This window comes from Argiope bruennichi, chromosome 5 (genome assembly GCF_947563725.1).
Source record: "Argiope bruennichi chromosome 5, qqArgBrue1.1, whole genome shotgun sequence".
Classification (NCBI taxonomy): Eukaryota; Metazoa; Arthropoda; class Arachnida; order Araneae; family Araneidae; genus Argiope; species Argiope bruennichi.
This window is the reverse complement of record NC_079155.1, coordinates 33,256,398-33,275,619: the sequence shown is the minus strand read 5'-3', so window position 1 is coordinate 33,275,619 and position 19,222 is coordinate 33,256,398. Positions and strand designations below refer to the sequence as shown.

Below are 19,222 nucleotides of genomic sequence, written 5' to 3'. Positions count from 1 at the left end.
AAAAGCACTACGACCATTTTTTATTTAATATTTGCAAAGTAATTAAATTAAAGCACATTTCCAATTGTTTTACTTCCGAAAATTGATTAAATTCCAACAAATTATTGTGATTGATTTTTCCTTTTTCTGCCATGCCTTATTTTTATTTCAAGAATTGTTTCTTAATATCAGTTTTGTAGAAAATCTCTCACTTGTAAGAATTTTGCGTTTAAATAAATTATTTAATATATATTTTTCTCTATGGTTTTAGGAAACCAAATTTAAAATTTATTTATTTCGACTAAACCTCCGCAAATGGGAAATTTGTCGTCAAACGACCTTACATGCCGTAAGAAATTTTAAATTTTTTTAAAATTTATAATGTAAAAAATGTACTGCTTTTCTGTTGTTAAACATTTTTGCATTTGACTATCAATGTAATCAAAAGACTGCCGTAATTTTAAGAATTTCGAATTCTTTATTGAAAATTGTCCCTGCAAATTTGCCAAGAAAAATTGAACCCTCTGCAATCCGTCGCCCAATAAACTGCTAATAATGTACTAATTTAGGTTTTAAAAAAATTAAACATTAATGCCATTTCTGTAACGTTTTGCATAAAGAACATTTATCAAAATTTGTATTTAGGCTTTTCTTTTTCTTAACTGCGTTCAAGCTTTCTTATGCCATAAGAAATCTCCAAATACTGTCCCCTGAAAAATGTTATAATTAAATTTAATAAATTTCAGATATTAATTCATAAACAAGATATAATAGAAATTTTTTTCATTTTTAAATGATAAAACTTCAGCTATGTTTTCATTTCAAAACTTCAATTGTATTTTAAATTTTCAAGTTTTAAGTAAAATATTTCCTGTAAAACTATCAGCAGTTTTCCATAATTATTTTTAATTTTTAAAACTGAGGCATGTTTAAATTGCTGGTTTTAAATTCATGACAGAAAAGGGTTAAAAAATTTTAGAACAGTCACCAAAATTAATTGTATTATATTAAGATATGCAACGTGAATCACGTTTATGCATCGGATTTCTTAGACAGAAAGGTATATTATATTTATATTGAATATCAATGCAGGTATGCGCTTTTAATCAGAATGAGTACTGGATTATTTTTTATATTTATTTATTTATATTATATATGTTACATCAGTTTCATCATTGATGTTTATTATCTGATTGGCCTAGTGATTCATATGAAATGTAACTGATTATCTCGAGGTTGTAGCTAATTCTTATGCATTATCCACCGCATTCTTGAACAAAACCAAGCAATTATGCTTATTTTTGGTCCTCCTAACAGGAAAGTTTAATTGTTTCATAAAAGATAACACATATAATGACACACCAAGTGCATATATATATATATATATATATATATATATATATATATATATATAATATGTATACATTTACACATGTATAAAAGCGCCAAGATTTTTTATATGCCACTCATTATAATAGGATTAAAACTTGCACAGACTATGCATAACCGTATTCTTCTAAATCCATAAGGCCTTGCCATAGGAAAAACTTGTAATACCATACTAATCTTCCCCTTAAAGAGGATTTATGGTTCAACTTCTGGACCAACATATCAACCTGTCAAAGACAAGGAATTAACGCAATTTTTAATGCTAATTACATCTGAAAGTGTGTTTATGGGGCCTCATTAAATGCATCTTACAGATAGGGTCGACACAAGCCCGTTAAGAAATCTACCGCACCGTAACATAGTACAGCACGCACATAAATTATTGAGAATACCTTTTTTTTTTCCTTACTGCATCAGTTTCCCAGAATAGAATCGACAGTCGTAATTCTTTCTGTCCACCAGTCCTGAAAGGTAAGAAGTGTGGGAAAAATGGAGAAAAGCATCCTTTTCTGACCTTCGGGTATGTTTTTGACCCTCAAGTCAGGAAGATTTTGGTAAAAAAAGACGAGAAGACAGACCTGAAACTTCTCCTGATCGAATTATGGGGCTACCCATCGAGAGACGAATTATCTGCAGTAAATCATATTTATGGATATTTACTCTGCGAGGAATCGTTCATCAAAAGTTGACAAATACACGAGCCCTCTTGGCGAAATTTATCTTTGGCGGCAGATACTGATCCCATTCGTAACTGTGTGTTGCCCAAGCAATTACAGTCATTCGCACTGCCAGTTGGTAACTGCGGTCGGTTATCATTCTATTGGCTAATTACATTGTGGTCACAGATTTATTGCACCGATTGAAGTATATTAGTGCCGCTTACGCACTAGAATATAGATCATATCACTTGAATTTTTATTACCTTCCAAGGGAGAATCATCCAAAGGAATCAGAATGGCCTACGTCGTTTTATGAATATGATTTAGCAACGATGAAGTGGCTGAGTTTTAGGGTTATTATTACCCTGTTGCCTACTTATTACATGCTATCAGTTTTATTGGTCCCTGAAGACACAAAAATAACTAACTATCTAAAAGATTTAGGAGTGTTAATAAGCCAGTATTAGACTCGATTGTGTTTGCATATTCACATCAACTAGCTTTTTTTCTTTACAAAAGTAAAAGCAATTTAACCGATGTTATTTTATTATAGTTAAATAATAATTCAATTAATTAGTATATATGTTTTATGACTACTTAGTCCAACGGATCTCGCCTTTTCTGCTGTATGCTTATGAAATTCTAGAAGAAGTTAGCATATCTCACTTTAGAAAATGAATGAAGTTTTTGGACGCATGGAATTGAAGATGTATGTAATGAATCATTATAATGACTGACATAAATTGCAGTAAATTTAATATACGTATAATCATAAAATAAGAAGAAATTAAACATAACAATAATAATATATTTTTTTCTACAAATAAATTAAACAATATTTGGGGTTTTCGAAATTTATCATCCGAAACTGAATAGAGTACATGAAGATACAACTATATTTGAATTGCTCATTCAATCAAAGACAATAATAAAAACAAATATTTTTCTTTCAATATGCTGTTATTTCTGATAAATGTTTCATTTTATTTTTACTAGAATTTCTTCCCCGAAAACTCCTGTTTTTAATTAAACGAATCTTTTATATTATTATATTATTAATTTATCTTTTATATTCAATTCTTTATATTTTAACTCTGGCTTGTATTTTACTTCTTATTACATTTAAGTACCAGAGAGGAATAAGACATTCTAATCTCAAATTAATATTGGGATGGTCCTTAATAATCAAAATAATGAAAATGCATGGTTATTAGTGTTATTTGTAGCCTTTAATTTTCTGAAAATGTTCTTATTTCAGTTTCCGATTGATTAACTTTAAAATTTCTAAGAGTATCTTCTTTTTAAGGTATTATGATCAATGCCGGTTATTTTCCTATTATTTTTCAATAAATCCGTTTTGAAAAAAAAAGTTATTTCCATAAAATAAAAAAAAGAGGAAAAAAACATAACATTATTTTTAAAACCACAGTTTATATATTTCTAAATAAAATAATTCAGTTATAGAAAAATAATTTCAAACAACCGAAAACTTTTCTAATTCTGTTAAAATTTTCAAATAAATAAAGAGTTAAAGTCCTTTCGAAAAAGCACCACGATATAGATAGATTTAAACAAAAAAATTGTTCAGGTTTGAAGAAATTATGAAATTCAAGCAATATTACCTCTGTTGAGAGATTACTCCACTGCAAGATTTATGAAATCTCTTGTGATGCATAAAAGAATCATAAATCTTTTCGAAACAATCAGCGAATATTATTGAAGAAGTTTAAAAATCCTATCAGATTTAATGGTACATTATGTTCCATCGTATTAGTAACTCCTCAAAAAAATGGTAATAATGTATTTAAGGATAATATATATATTCGAGATGAAAGTAAAAATGATAACTCAGGAGATTAAGAAAACACACATGTTATCATCAACAAGAAAGAATAATTAATAATTCAGTCCTAGCCTGTGCTTTGGCTAGTCTTAGCTTTCTTTTTCGGGATAATAGTATCCTTTTTACTTCCTTTTATATGAAATATACAAAGAGGAAATATTATAATTGTCAAAAAATTCGAATTCGAGATTTTGAATATTCCCTACATTTGCGATTCCCCAAGTTAAAAAAAAAATTAAGAAATACATACGTGTGTCAAGATAACTCAAAAGCATTTTGAGATTTTCAGATGAAATTTGGCATGCAGACTTAATAACAAATTCGGAAGTGTTTGTCAAATTTTTCACGAAATCCTTTCAGAAGAAGTCTATCTGTCCGATAACACCTCAATACGAAAGCTTCAAAATGTAAAGAGCTCGACATATAAAATTTGGTGTAGCGATTCAACGTCTAAACTGTAAATACGTATCAAATTTGGAGTCATATGTGTCAAAGGATTGGCTGTCTGTAAGTCTTATGCATGTAAATACAGTAACTTGAAAAAGCAATGATTTAAATAAATAAAATTTAGTATGTGATTAAATTCTATGTCAAATATTTTGATTTTTGTGATCGTAAAAAAGGATTCCAACTTACATAATCGAGTTTCAGTCATTCGTGTATTAATTGCATGCCATATTAATCGCAGAAGATTGCACACTGTATTCAGTAAAAAAGTGCTAGATTCACGCTAAATTATTTTTCATAGTTATTGTTTGCCAATACGATGCAAGGTATTCTCGGCCTTATTCAAGATCCAAAATTTTAAGGGGGTAGGGAAGAAAATAACACATTTATTAGAGAGTTTTACAAAGCTTGGGGAGGGGAGGGACTTTACTGGTATGATAAAAATTTAAACCAACTCTCAAGTTATGAAGCAGTATTACACACAGACACTTTACTATATCAAAGTTACTTTAAAGAATATTTATTTTAAATTATGAACTAAATAGTAGAAAAACAATCTTTGCTTGATAATGTCAAATTCCTTACGGAGTGCTCAACTACCCGGCAACAAGAGTGCTCGTTCTGCGATCAATACTCCAAAAAAGTGACTGAATTTTTAAAATATAGTATTTCTTCAAAATCTTCGTAGTTACTCTTCTATTAAAATGAAAGCTATTATGATGATATCATGCCATTCTTTTTAACAAGGTTATTTTGTACAAAGTGAGACACTGATCATGTAAATATATAGATGGATAATGAACTTAATACGTTATTAAATACTGAAAGTTATACTTTTATTTTATGGCGCTGGAATGGTTATTAACGTTTGAAAATTTCCAGTACGTAAAATCATGCAATATTATACCTGAAAATTTATTTTGAATTTGACCCTTTAAATATTTTTATACTTTAATGCTTAAACAAACTAAAGTTGATTGTTAAATATAGATACTTTTCACTTTTTGGCAGTAGACTATTTTTGTGCTTTGATATCTCACCAGAGACTAAGAACAAATATCTATTTTTTTTTAAAGAAAATAAATGTTCAACAATGGCACGATTTTATTAATTTCTCAGAAATATTATTTTTTTATTCAAAAATTTGCAAGATGTATTTACAACTCCATGAACTGAACAATTTTTCTGAATTTTGATACAAAGAATATTATTTCGTTTAAGGGTATTTCAGTACATCGAAAAACAGTAAAGAAATATTACTAGATAATTCAGCTTATTTTGAAGTAGTGAAGAAAGCAAAATGAAATTTGAATCTATAAGGATAAAGCTTAATTGTAGAGGCAGAACAGTTATATAAACGAATAAAAAAAACACTCCAGAAGTAAAATTTTATTCAATGAAATAAAAGCAATTTGCGGTAAAAGCCTAAAATGATGTTGTTTTGCATAAGTAAAATCTCATCCTGATAACTAGTTAAAAATAAGCATGAAAGGAATACTATGAGGTCATCTAAATATTTTTAAAACCATTAAAACAGTAGACATTTCTTTTAGTAGTCTGGTCAGAATCATGTGTTAGATAAGGCTGTTTCAAATGATCACTATCTGTGCTGCTTCTTTCATGAATTTTAGTTAAATGTCCCTGATGGTTCAAAAGTTTATTTATTAATAAAAAACTGATATTAAGACCATAAATTCGATTTAATTGTTGAAATGTTTTCTTCTGGAGAATTTTCTTTCCTGCTTTATTAGACAATGAATGTCGTCATCATTTTGGTATGGTTAAACGTGTAAGAAAGATATTATTTGTATTTATTTAACCTTCCCTCTTTCCCAATTAAAATGCTTCATTTTCTCATAGTGTCTGAATTTTAATTTTAATCTTCTTATTTATTTACATTTTTTTAATTTACTTGTATTTCCTACTTCTATCTTTATTCAACATCTAGGAGTATGCGCCTGAAATTTAAATTCTTTAAATCTGGCCAATTTATTTCTAGATTAAACGCAACAATCAGAAAAAAATAACGACACTCCCCTCCAAAATAGGATTGCTGCAGTTTCCTCATTTATAAAGCTCGTTGTTTCTAAGACGGCAATAAGTCTCTTTCAAAATCGCAAACTATAGAATCTGTGAAACTAATGGCTGATAATATTAATCTTTAAGCGGGTCTCCTTCATTTCTCACATAACATTAAATTACTACGTTTAACGTCTCACTTATATCGATCTTACGTTTGACATTGAGTTAGTTAAACTCAATTACTCCACCTTATCCTCGGTTAGCACAAGGCAATTCGTGAGCTAGTACCAAAGCATAACATGCTCTAACCCCTCCACAACGGCACAAAGGTGAAAACGAAGGCCACTGCAGTTCACCTGCATCATAATTATCAAATCACTCTTTACTTTAATTGGCGAATCGTGGCTTTGTTTTGCCCACCCTACCACTCTGGGTCCAATTTTGTCCCTAATTGATCACCTAGATAATTAAGAGCTGAAAAAAACTGCATGATGTCTTACTTCTCTAAAAATAACCGTGAAGGCAAGGGAACATGTATACATTTTTTTCCCCTTTCTCTCTCTCTTTTCTTCCTTTCAATTCTCAAACAGCGAAATCAGTTGATTACAGTCCCCTTGTAATTTCCGTAACTGCCATTAATTTCACAATTTAGAAATTACTAGCTGAGCTCATCCGTATTGTCTCCAGTGGTAAGCGACTGACAAAACCTATGATGAATAGCGAGGAATGGGAGCAACGCTTTTAACCTAACAAAGTTAGGCAATTCAAAGACATTCGAAAGTGTTGTTTGGGAGAATCCTTTAGGCTAATAACTGGTTTTCAAACTGGACGTCTCACTTTACGGTTAAAGTGATGGTCTTACAATACCATTCAGAGGCCCGGCCGATTAAAACTTCATCATGAGAATAGGAATTTTAGAATTTGAGGCCATTCAGCAATAAGAGGATTGGCTTCGTTGCTGAAATCGTAGAAGTTGGTTTCCAGTAACTAAAAATGGAGCACAATAATAGAAGTGTGAATTTAAAGTGTTTTGTATGAATATCTTTTGCTGAGCGCAACAGTACATCATGGTCACTGCACATTAATGTCATTTACGCTTAACAGTACAACAAACAATAATTTTTGTATCTTAAAAATGTCCATTTAAAGAAACGAATATAATGTCCGTTATAAAAAAATATCACGATACTATTCTTGCTAATATGAGCTTGTTAGTAAAGATCTTATATTTCTCTTTAAAACATATATATTATAAAATTTAAATAAAGTTTTAACTATATAAAATTATTAAATTGATGCAAATAGAATTAAATTTAATAATGTTCCATCTTTTTATACCATTGAAACAAAAACAAAGCGCAATGAGTGAAATTTCAATAAGAATGTTCGATATAATATGTTTTTCTTTAGTAATTGTGAATTATGCTATTATCATATTAATTGAAAATTTATTAAAAAGCTTTTCTGGCATAACAATTTGAAGAAAAAACTATATAAATATTTAATAACCTGAATATGCTATACGCTATCATAAAAATAGTAGTTAGAAGTGGAAAAAATATAGAACTCTAAACTTCTTTTGTTTTTAAACAATTGTCAAAATTAAAGCTCTTATTAGTATTTTCTCATATACGAAGTATGGAGAAAGTATTGTATTCGTAAAAAAAATCTGAACTTGAGATACGGATGAATATCCAAGTTTTAGGTTTTAGACCTTTTTATTTTGTATCAAATAATTATAAAGGATTCTATCTTGAACATGTTTTTCTGACATATACGAGAAAGAAAAAAGATGGTAAAGAAAAAAAATACCGAAACAAGCTGTTATTCTTTTTATTTTCAGGCATAAATTTAGAAACGCATTGAAAACTTGAGAAACAATAACGATTGCGTTTTTATTGTACAGTGTACAAAACAATAACATTTGAAAAGCAAACAGAGAATTTCCTTTCATTGTTTTTTTTCTTACATTAGATATTTTTAACGAATATGCTTAATATTATAAAAATACTAGCCGCCTTTGGCGACCAGCCGGTTCGCCAATCTTAATGTTCGTTTAAATTTTAATAATTAAATAGGTTTAACCGGAGTTTAACCCCCTTCTTCGCCAAGTTGCGATAACGCACCAAAGCTGGCAATCTTTATTATGCACTATAATTGAACATCTGCTTCTTTGCTTTTGAACATTTCGCAAGGCCGTTGTTTGCGATTTTTAAAAATTTCGCCAAGCAGGGGATAAAACTTCGGTCGTACCATTAAACATTTTACGCAATTCCAACTTTAATAGATTCTTCAGCAAAATATTTTAAAACTTCAAATTTTGATAGTCATATAATTCACTCATAATATTATAAAGGCCTTCAGTTATTGCGTGATATATATCTCTCTAATTTTCTGTTACCCCTCGTAGAAATTATGCTTTAAATTACAGTGTAAATGATTAATCTGCAATTAATATAATATTTTTTACTGAAACAAAGCATTTTTTTTAATAATATGATTACTGATAATAGAGTCACTGCGCGTTTAAACTTTATGGTCACTAAAGAATATCTTTCTTAATTTATGTAATATCTCAAGAATTTGTCAACAAAAATTTCTCAGATTCATCATGAACAGATCGATTCATTAACAATGTTTAATTTTAAATGCATCAAACACTAAGAAAATAAAATGAATCGTTTAAAATAATCGGTCGAAAACAGGTTTAAAAAAATCTACTTAAAAAACGATGTACTTAAAACTATAAGCATATACAAAAATATATAACTAACATAAATACATTTTACTTACAAAAGCATGCAACTAACCTAAAAATAATTTAAATCGTCCGTTGGTTGTCATGCCAACAATCAGAACAATGCGCATGCGTGGATTTTCTTCGCCAGTTACGTCAACGCAAATGCGTAAATTTTTCTACGCCAGTTGGGGTAACGCTATGCAGATTAGACATTTTTAATTTCCTTTATTCTGTGTTATTTTAATTCAAAAGTACTTCAGAATGAATGTGAAACATGGATTAATTAACAATGTTTAATTTTAAATGCATAAAACATTAAGAAAATAAACAGAATCGTTTGAAATAATCCGTCGAAAAATGTTAACCCTAGCCTAATTACTGTTGGGAGAAAAAAACAACTGATTCCTTACTTATTTGGCGATGGGGAAAATGGAAGATTTTTTTGGCGGAAAAGTTGGCGTTGGGAAAAATGAAAGATTTTTTTGGCGGGAAAGTTAGTTTTTAATTAATAATGGACTACCCCTAACATTTAGGGGGATGAAAAATAGATGTTGGCCGATTCTCATAGATACCGGATAAGCACAAAAAATTTCATCAAAATCGGTCAAGCCGTTACGGAGGAGTATGGCAACGAAAACTGTGACACGAGAATTTTATATATTAGATTTCTGTATATACCTGCTTAAAAAAATCAGTTCGGCCTAAGCAAAGTGAGTCATATATCATATGGCATATGTAACGTGTGTGTCTGTGTGTGTGCGCGCGCGCGCGTGTATGTGTGTATGTGTAAATGCGTGCGCGTTTCTGTGCGCGTGTGAAGTAATATTTTGATCTTAAGAAGAAATAGGTGTGAAGTTCTACAACAATTTTTCGAAAAATATTTTCTAGAGAGCTGATATGTCTTATTTACTTAATTGTTTATAAATCACGAAATAATACTTAATAACAATTTTTAATTCTCTTTTGTACAATTTATACAGATTTCAACTCTAGATTTTATTTTTAAACAATTAAAAATAGAATTAATTGTCTTTATAAATTATTTATTATGTAAAAAAACATAACGCCTAGTTCTATAAAAATTGCAGCATTTTATTACCTTATTATTTTAAATTAACCTTACCCTTCATGATACAATGTTTAAGAATAGAACATCACAACAAGTGCGTAGATGCTTGAAATATTGACTCATTGTATTTAAACATGTTACTTGTAGAGCAAATAGTAGGTACTCCTGGAGAAAGTTACTTGAAGCACCTGTTTTTAAGGACTGTCAAGTGGTAACCCTTTTACTGATGTTTGATTTAAAGAGAAGAGCTTTTAACTCTCTTGGTTTCCTCCACTAAATATTTGCGGAAGGTTAAAATGTAATATCCTTGGTTGGCTGCTTGTTTTTCTCACCAATTTGAACTCGTAAAATTAGTAATCATTGTTTTGATGTGCATAATATGTAAGAAGACTTTTTTTTCTCTCGCCAAATTCATAAGCTTTTAAATTGAATTTCATTCGGTTTATTTCATTGTTATTGTTTTATGTGCGTTACATAGCTAAATGAAAATGACTAGAAGGCAACGGGACTGCAAATGTCATGAGCACCAGTTGCATATATGTGGGCGGGAGGCAAGTTATTTTACGTTCAGAGGCAAGATATTTTTGCTTTCATTTCTGTTTTCAAACCAAATTTTAAGAGAGGCTAAAAAATAGGCTTTTCGCTGCAAATTCCTTTCATACTTGCGACCCGATCAGTCTCCATCTCGAACTCTCTAAAAAAGCAATTAGCAAAATCAATTAACAAATTAGACCCAATATTACTATCTAACCAAAGATTACATTTTTCTCTTCTTTTTTTTTTTTTTTTCTTTTTTCTCTCAACTTGCATTTTTATTTCTTCCAGATTATCACCGTTTTTATTCGATTATCTCGCTTTCCAGTTCCTCGTTTTCCCACTCTCTTTAACGATATTTAAGTGTATATCTTTAAAGATACTTTAATATGCATGGCATAATGCTAAGAACAAAAGAAGGCGAATTGGCGATTGCTTGATGATGAATGTGGAAAAATTTGATAGTCCGCAGTTCCTCAAAGGTCTTGAAATTTCAATATCATGGTGTTTTACAAAGGAAATATAACAATTTTTTTCGATTTTTCTTTCAAATTTCTTTTTGTAAGTATTACGACTTCCACAACTGACGATATCCTGAAAAAAAGGCAAACATTTTGTTAGTATTTTTTTACTGGCATTTGATAATGAAAGCTAATTAAGTGTGATAGTCAAAATATTTTTATTACTGCTACTATGTTTCTTCACGTGTTTTTAATCTGCTAACTAATATTTTGTAAGCATTATTTAAAAAAATGCATATAATTTTTCTTTATTTTGTGCGGGATTATGTTTTGCTCCTTTAAGTCAGCTTCTATGTTACCACTAGAAAATTGCGTTCAATTTAATTTGAATTTCTGATTAAGTTAATTATTAATGTACCCACAATTAATTTAGATGATAAAGGAATAAATTTTAAGACATTTCATCCTTTACCATTTAAATATCTTTAAATTGAATATCATTTTGTTGATTAACATCTAATTGCTAATGATGCACCAACAGGTGATGGACTTTTAAAAGACTAAAGGATAAAAAATTTAAGTAGTTTCTGTTGAATAAAGAAAAATGGTAAATGAAATCATAATTTCGCATCGTAATTTTTTTAAGTTTCGGGGAAACAATTTTTGTTTAACTTTATATTGAGAAAAATATTTAAAGACAATAACCTCTTATGAATCTTTCTTCTTATTCTAAAAAATTATTCAATGTTTTGTTAGATGTTGTATTCAAATACTCAGTTTAGTATATACGTAGAATAGCAAAAACAGTTTATAGATATGAACTTATTTACAATTTTCAATGCTTTTCTGTATACAATATTTAATATCAAAGTTCAATTAATTTGAAATTTTTGTTTGTCATATTTTAGAATTAATAAATAAATATTGTTATATTTAGTGACTTTTGAAACAGCTACCTAACTTATGTAATTCATATAGGCTAGCTTTGTGAATGTTAAAAAAAAATGGGAAATAAGTGTGTATTTACAAAAATGACATGGTGAATTCTTTTCATTGAGCTTCACAAATTTTATTACCAATATTCTCTTTCAAAATGTATAAATGTCAAGTTTATCTCACGAACATGTTAGCTGTTATTGATCTGAAAACGCGAGACTAAACAGCATTAAGAATGCATACCTTAACGACATACGCTAATATCATTAGTCTTGTTTATCGCTATATTGACAATTCGCTATTATGGCTACAATGTTTCATTTTTTTTAACGGATAATGTATTTAACAAAGAGCAGAAACTCTATCATAGTTTTAAAAAAATATCCCATCCAGTGGCACCCCTTCACCACAGTGCACTTCGCATTAATTAAGAAAAATAATGTATATAATTATATAATAAACATTTAACCTCTGATAAAAGAAGCAAAGACGTAACAATTTTTTACTCCCACTCTCTTAATCCCAACAGCATACGCAGCACGTTCTGATACCCAAAGAAAAGATCGCGCTGATCACCTGTGGGTCGATAGACAGGTGATTTATTCTCCGAAACTCCGAGCATCGTCCGTCACAGATAATGAGAGCTTAAAGAGCCTGTGATTAACCAAACACCAGGCGCCCTGCCGATCTCAATTCTAGTCGACTGACTGCTCCCGTGATTGAAAGGCCGATCACAACTAAAAAAGGCAAAATGGAGAGTTGTTTGCACCATAGTAGCTCTGATTGCTCCTAACCAACCCATCGATAGGAAGGGACGTTGACAACTGAGAACAAATTGTAACTCTATGCCGGCTGGTTTCGAGAGCGGGGATATCTAATTAGCATTCGAAAGAAAAACAGTGAAGGCATGTTTATTTGGTTAGTGAGTGGCGTGTGTGGTTCAGTTAATTTGGAAATTCGTTTTTCTTTCAACTCCTTTCAACAACTATGCTATTTCCATTTATCTAGGTAACTAATATCTGAATAATCAAATGTGGATGGAAATATTAACTGTTTGTGCAGTCGATTGATAATTAAAATATAATTTTCTTAAACAAAAATTAATTGATATTTTAACTGGTGCTGACAGCATCTAATTTTATTTTACAGCATATTGAAGGTTAGATGTATATGAAGATTAATGTTCCAAAATGAAAGTACAGTATAAAACGCTTTTGAAAACCAACGGAAATTACCTTCCTAAAACTTTCTCGCATATATTCTAATAAAAATTCTATCCTAGAGAACGCCTTGCATGGCATTGACGTACAATAATTATGAAATATTTATCTTCGATATAAATTTAGCATTTTTTCAGAATCTATCGTATGATCCTTGACGAGTTTTTTTTTTTTTTTTTTTTTTTTTTTGAGATTATTCTCTGGCATGCGGTAAACAGTAATCGAAAATCGAATTTGTGTTTTGGACAAGTTTTCCCGAACCGATTGAAACAAAAATTTGATACACAGCCACCCTTGTAGTCATAAAATGCCATTCCAAATTTCCTGCACCTAAGCTATTGATTTTTTTTAGTTATCACATTTGCAAACTTCTTGAAGTACAGATGGTGAACCTCTTGTTGGATTTCCCTCAAAAGTTGATAGGTCTTACAGTATAGATGTTGATTCTGTGTATCCAATTGATTCTATCTAGTTCTCCTCATTTTATAGTTATTGTGTTAACTTATATTCAAACAACCGGACAAACTGATTTGCTCCAAACAGTTTTCTCCAAATAACCTAAAATTTGATAGAAATCTATAAATTTGCTGTAAAGACTGCATACCAAATTTCGTCCGTCTAGCTCAAAACCTTTTTGTGTTATTTTTGTCAGAGACATACCATTTCCAAAAAATGTGTTTTTCGGAAGGTCTAAAAAATGGAGATTTGTTGTTCTTATTTATAATGGCATGTGCCCTGGACAAGCTCGCTGACGAAGTCAACGATTTTAAGCAAAGTGAGCGTCTCTTGTTTTAGTAGCGCCACCTAGGGCCAAGAGCATGTCTTAGCTACTCACACATCACATTCGCTTGCACAACAACTTTTTACAGGAGACCCCATTCACACATCTCACAGATAGAACAGATGAAGAACAACCATGCCCGAACCGGGACACGAACTCAGGACGCCTAGGTCATAAGTAAGACGCGCTACCCCTATGCCAGGACACCGGGTGAAGATTTGTAAAAATCTTGAGCTCGGATTTTTTGACGATTACTATATTGTCTGTACTTCGTATACGAAAAATTGAAAAGAATTTTATAACATCATTATTATGATAATCAAATCAGGTAAAAAAGAACTCCAAAATGCATCAATTGTTGCTATTATATAAAATTTCAGAGGATTTTAAATAGCAAAATATATTATAAACTTAAAGGTATGATTGCTTAGGATAATAACTTCATTTTTGCCTATTATTAGAGGCTCTTTTGGAGGATTTTTTTATCTACATATATTGTTTGCGCTCTGGGCTCTTAATTTTTTTTAATAATATTGATGTTTCGAAGTACTATCCCACTCTTACAGGAAACAGCAGTATTTGTATAACCTAGTGAGAATAGAAATTATTTTAAAATCTGAGCATGTATTACAAATTTGACGTGAATGATCAATCGATTTCATAAAACATATTTGTATTTTCATTAGTTTTTTTTTCTTTGTCCAAAAATAGGCTATTGAAACAAAAGGTAGGTCATTTCCATTGTGAAATAGAATAGTCTTTAAGCTGGTTCCTGTGATGGACAATCGTCCTTTTTCAGTGATGATTTAAAATCGACATTAAACCGATTTTATCAATACAATAGCATCAATCGCTTTTTATGAAAAGAAAAATCTAAATATTTCTTATGTCGTTTTCGGAAAATAGATATACTAGAGTTTTTTTTAGAAAGTATTCCAACCAAGCAATCTTAATCCAAATTATTCTGAATGTCGTTGTTTTTGATAAATTTAAATCTCTTACGAGATCATTTATTTCTTCCGCAGTAATTAAAAATGATTTTTCAAGTAATGAGGAAGCAAATATATCTATGGATCAAATGCATGTAAAAGACATATGCAGCACATACCTGCTACAAGACAATCTATATAATTTAAAACGTGTAAATAAAATCCCTCAAAAGTGGAAGGCTTTAGAAAATGTTTATAAACACATTCTTATTTTCCGCGCTCTCAATTCTATAAAAACATCCAATGTATATTGAAAGACATAAAATTCATCTATATTTGATTTTAAGTGTTATTAGCGAATATTATAAAAGTATATTTTCCCCTATCGGGCTTTTTTGGAATTTGTTTCAATCATTCATTTGCCCATATTCTAAAATGTCGGCTTTCAATTTCTGGAGCTTTCATGACTGCTTCTTTATTCTCTATTTTTTAATAAGGATAACTTGAATTTTAATAAGCCCATGAAATTGTTTCAAAAAACATTTTCTTCTATTAACTAGGTAATTTATAACTCAATTCTAATTTTTCTTGTAACTGAATATAAATATATTTTTCCGTACATTCAATGATGTTGTCATCTCTATATATTATACGTCGAATTGTCAGAAGAAAAATACAAACAAAAGAACGGGACTGTTGTTTTAAGGTTAATTATCATCCTCAAAAAAAAAGAATCTAAAAAATTGGTTTAGACTTGCAATCAATTAACCTTTTACCCAGTCCCAATCCCGCAACAAGAACTCCCACGTAGCTAATATTTGTAGACACATTCCTGCCAAAGGTTGTTAGGAGAAATATCTTTCACAGATGACTTATGGACTGTACAAAGGTCACTCAAGAAAATCTCACAATGACCTTCGTAGGATTGCACAGACTTGTGTCTTACCTTCGGTCAAATAGTCAGCATAGTTGATGGTTAGGCAATAAAATACTTCGAAAAAATTCGTTTTATAAATGTTTTAATTTATTACTGATACTATATGTTAAACGAAGTAGTTGTAGATTTAAAGTTTCAAATTTAATATTCATTCATTAAGGAATAAACTAAATCGGTAACTATCACTAACTCTCATATAAATGCACTTGTGTATTTATTAACTGCATGGCATCGATGAATAATAATTACGAAAAAGACTAAAGTCATGCAAAGGATATCAAGCCAGTATTATAATTTATCCCACAATTTTTTCTGCATGTCTAATATGAAACTTTGAAAAGATGCAGATATGTGTATATGGCGATACTTGATTTTTTTTCTTCTTGGGCCATATCAATCAGCAAATGTTTGTTCTCCCACTATCAATAACGAAGAAAAACTTAAAAATAAGTATCCGCAAGATTTCAAAGTATCACATCAGAGATGCTAAAAGAGTATAGGATGAGTTACCGTACTGCTTCGATATTCTTCGTATTTCTGGCTCATAGTGAATACTCATAACTATCATAGCAAATACGGGGCCGCGGTAGCCTTGTGGTAAGGTCCCGGCTTGTGAGGCGTAAGGTTTCAGGTTCGAGACCCGATTTCGCCGAAGAACCGTCGTGTAAATGGGTCTGTTGCACGTTAAATCCGTCATGCCGAAAGTCCTCCCGCTGGTGTGGCGTGACGTGGAGAGGGAGGTGCCAGCACAGATGTCGTCCTCATCATCTGACCGTGGTTCAAAATTACGAGGTCCGTCCCAAAATAGCCCTAGTGTTGCTTTACAAAGGAACGTTAAAATAACTGAACTAATCATAGTGAATACTCATAACTATCTCGTATTTTAACCTTCAACTGTTATTTTTTATTTCCGATAAACAACAAGGCAATACTTGGTTTTGTTTTCTTTTAACACACCTACAAAACTGGGATATTCATTTATAATCACCCTGACCTTCAAGAGTGAAATGCATGAATCTCAGTCTCATGTATTGCGCCATTATTCTCAATTATATACCCTACGATGAAGCTCAAATTAATTCTCTATTACCAAAAACATGAGAATTATTCTTCAATTTAACAAATCGTCTTTGTTCTCTTCAAGATAAACAAAAAAAAAATAGATAATAGATAGGGCAAAAAGAATAGAGATAAATTTTTAGCATATTTCGCTTCATCCCTGCATTCAGTAGCGTTTTAGACTCAATCATTTAGTGGCCTCTAATTCATTTGTATAATCGATTATGATCGATTCCGTCTCCTGTTTTCGACGCTAATCTATAGCATTAACGATCCATTAATATTTCGGTGTCTCTTTTTGCAAGCTTTTTTACTTTAAAATCCCTCATTTAGTGGGTCCACTTGAAGAAGTACCTTCAGAGGTTATTTTTCATCGGTTTGAACAATAATCCAATCTGTCTTCATTCTGAAGTTAATGATCTTAAGAAGCGCAATGATGAATATGAATCTCTTTTTAATTGCAACTTTTTAATGAATCGTGTTAGCCTTTAGTACTGATTGTTAAAAAAAAAAAGATTTGAGCTATCGCCATTAAAACCCCATGCATGTGGTTTTAATCTGGAATTCGAATCGTCCTTTCACTTTAATTATAATCTAAGGCACCCTTGCTGGATGTAATTTAAAAGTTAAAAAATTCATTAACTTCAATCAAACAAGATACAATCTTCCCTTCACAAAAAAATCAAGAGAATTACTTTTATTATATTAATCAAATCAAAATAAATATAATTTGCGTTTTGTTACTATAATTTTACTTAAATATATTTGACAACATGATTACAGATTCATTCAGTAATTTGAATACGAGATAGGATTATTTAATGTATTCCTGAACATTAATTCCTTAGATGAATTTTATCTTTTACCTCATTAATCTGAGAAATGCTTAACCCTTACAAAGATATTTGTAATAACTGATTTTTAAAAAGGCTTCCGTCTGTTTCTCCAAATTTATTTAAAATTTTTGGAACATTAAAGGTGATTTAACATCATACCATGATAATACTTCAGGTTTTATTCGTTTACATCTATTTTATTTTTAAAATACACTCTTAAATAACTGACTGCGGTAAAATGCAAACACAAAAAAAACAGCCTTTAAAATATTCAAAAGTTGTAGAGTATAAAAACTAATACTAATGTAATGAAAAATTCTGCTTAAAATCTGTATTTATAAAATACTAACGTGTATGCCCAGAAATTACTTATTTCTGAATGGCAACAGTCAAATGTAAACGAATCACTCTTTGAACGTTTCAGCTGCTTCACTAAATTGTTTTGCTGCTACATTTAATTCAATGTTTTGCTAATTACTGGAGCTCAAAACAATATTAGAAATTCTCTGGAGAAGGCTGTCATTCCATTCAATCATAAGGAACAATTTGTAAAAGAAATTAAGATATAAGCACCAAAAAGACTTAACTGACTCTAGATCAGTAATCGTTATGACTTAACTACTACATATTAATCATGTAAACAGTTATCAATCTGGGAAAACAAGCTGGTCATTAAAGGTGGCTAGAATACATCAAATACTTTTAAGGATTGTTAGAAATTAGAAAAAACAGATATCGATAGCAGAGATGTCAAATTTAATATCAAATCAAATGTAAAAGCAATTTAAAGGTTTTGGACTATTTAAAATTGCAAAATTTAAGAGTTTTGGAATTGTCCAATAGATCTATAAGTATTAATCTGGGTTAGATTAATACTTATGGTTAACCATATATTAATATATATGGTTAGAAATAAATTCATGCATCTTACGCGCAAAAGATTAATTGAAAGAGCTAAACACCTAATAACCATCTATATCTATACTTATAATAAAGCTCAATGTGTGTGTGTGTGTGTGTGTGTGTTGGCGCTCTACAGGCCAGACCGTTTGACATACAGCTACCAAATTTGGTACATGTATACCTTGGAGGTTGGGAATGTGCACCTGGGGTTTCTTTTTTCGAATTTTTAATTAGAATTTTAATTATTAATTAAAAACTAACTTTCCCGCCAAAAAAATCTTCCATTTTCCCCACCGCCAATTTTTCCGCCAAAAAAATCTTCCATTTTCCCCACCGCCAATTTTTCCGCCAAAAAAATCTTCCATTATCCCCAGCGCCAAACCAGAAAGGCTTCTGTTGTTTTTTTCTCCCAACAGTAATGAGGCTAGGGTTAAAATTTTTCGGCGGATTCTTTCAATCGGTTCTGTTTATTTTCTTA

General features: G+C 30.4%; 1 protein-coding gene across 1 annotated transcript in view; it reads left to right on the top strand.

Annotated features, from left to right (window-relative positions):
* Positions 1-19,222, top strand: part of LOC129968641 (protein Wnt-7b-like) — a 193,363-nt gene that overhangs the window by 118,003 nt on the left and 56,138 nt on the right. The gene's annotated exons all lie outside the window — the stretch shown is intronic.